This window comes from Tupaia chinensis, unplaced genomic scaffold (assembly GCF_000334495.1).
Source record: "Tupaia chinensis unplaced genomic scaffold, TupChi_1.0 Scaffold000682_1, whole genome shotgun sequence".
In the NCBI taxonomy this organism is placed as follows: domain Eukaryota; kingdom Metazoa; phylum Chordata; class Mammalia; order Scandentia; family Tupaiidae; genus Tupaia; species Tupaia belangeri.
The window spans coordinates 4,393,540-4,395,697 of record NW_006160205.1 but is presented as its reverse complement, the minus strand read 5'-3'; positions in this window follow the sequence as shown (position 1 = coordinate 4,395,697).

The following is a 2,158-nucleotide window of genomic DNA, read 5'->3' as shown; positions in this document are numbered from 1 at the left end:
TCGGCCATGTGGGAGTCCAGCGCCCCCAACCACCATGCCACCTGCCAGCCCCCCCACCACTGATCTTTATACTGTCTTCCTAGTTTTATGTTTTTTAGAATGTCATATGTTTGGAAGCATACACTCTATGTAGCTTTTCCAGACTGACTTCTTTCACTTAATATGTGTTTAAGCTTTCTCCAAGTATTTTGTGATTTAATAGATTATTTCTTTTTTTAAGTTTAAAAAATGTTTATTATAATTATTTATTCAATTTTATTTACTATTATTACTTTCTAATTCTCTATAGGAAATTTGCACTCACCAGAGAGAGACGGAGAGGAAAAGTGAGAAAGCAAGCTGCCTGGTCCAAAACTTGAACTGTGGTTGGCAATGTGGGAGTCCAACGCCTTAACCACAATGCCACTTACTGGCCCCAATAGCTCATTTCTTTTCAGTGCTGAATAATATTCTATTGACTGGATGTACTACAATTCATTTATTCATGAAGGACAACTTCACTTCTTCCAAGTTTTGGCTATTAAGGGTAAAAGCTGCTATAAATGTCCATGTCCAGGTTTGGTGTGGATGTAAGGTTTCAATACATTTAGTAAATACCAACGAATGTAATTGCCAGATGCTGTGAGAAGACTATCTAGCTTTGTAAGACACTGCCAGTCTGTCTTCCTAAGTGGCAGTGACTTTTATGGGTTTTATTGTTTTTTCTTTCAGAAAGCAGGAGTCCAAGTCTCTAAGGAGACTTGATTGTACAGTGTGCTAGTTTGGACTGAGAAAGTAAGTAGGTTTTGTAGGCTAGTACCCTACACAGGTGCCATTTCTCTTCCTTACGTAGAGGTGAACAGTGAATGGGGTTACCGAGGCAGTATTTTTTATCACTGTTTCAATTATAATGTTCCTGTTTTTGAAAACCTAACCAAGGTGATTTGCAGAGTGAAAGGAAAGGAGAGCAGCAGTGTCTCTGAAGGAGTAGGTGGTAGCTGGAGCATCAAGGATCAATACATATTTGAACAGGAGGTGGGTTCTTAACCTAGAGGGCTGCAAGGATAGTGGAACCGTGGTGGAAAATCCAGTTGGGTGGGGCCAGCAGGTGGCATGGGGGTTAGGGCATTGGACTCCCACAGGGCTGATCTTGGTTCAAGTCCCAGACCTGGCAGCTTGCTTTCTTGCTTTCCCTCTCTCTCTCTCTGTGCCTCTCTCTCTGTCTCTCTCTGGTTCTCTAGCAAATTAAAAAAATAATATTGATAAATAAAATTAAATAATTCTTTAAAAAATAAAAATTCAGTTGGGAGGAAGAGATGTTTATAAAGAAAACGACCATTTCTTAGCATTTGTTGATGGAATTAATTAATTTCAGAAATTATGAACGCTCTCATTTGAGCCATCTGGAAGACTGTGGTTTAATGGCAGACATTTTTGTTTAAGTTTGTTTAGATGGTTAAAAGAGAAATCATGAACCTCATTTATATTTTCTCATTTCCTATAGCGCAAAGGAAAAGCAGCTCCAGTTGCCCTTGAATATAATAGTCAGAGACTGAGAGAAATAATTTGCTGTCATCATTGGTGTCAGGTAAGTGTCACAGGGTGACCTATAATTAACCACAGGCACTTCAATAGAGGGGAACAATTACAACAAGGGCACTCTGTGTCATCTTTCAATGTGACAGGTTTGCAGACCTGATGGGCAGCAAATGCAAAAGGCACAGATTTTAAAATAATTTCCACACCCACTAGAGTGGAGATTTTGTCAGAGAATGTCAAAATCAGCTGAGCACCATTTCATCCTGATTTTTTTCATATGTGCCTTCAAAACCTAGTCAGAGCTGCATCTTGAGTTGAATATTGAATGGAACCCAATCATGGAAGATAATTGATAATTAATTCCTTATTAAACCTAGGCAGGTGTATTTCAGCTTGCTCATGAAGAAGGTTAAGAAATGAAACAATATCATGTGAGTGGCTGTCAGACAAAGGTTAGCAACAGAACGTTTTCAGAATGATAAGAGTTGTATTGGTAATAATTATTCATTAAAAATGGTTAGTGATGCAAAACAAAAACAAAAACAAAAACAAACAGATCACTTTAATACACTCAGGGATAAACAGCCACCCTATCGATATTTTTGTCTGTGCATTTGTAAATTATATATATTACTCTGTA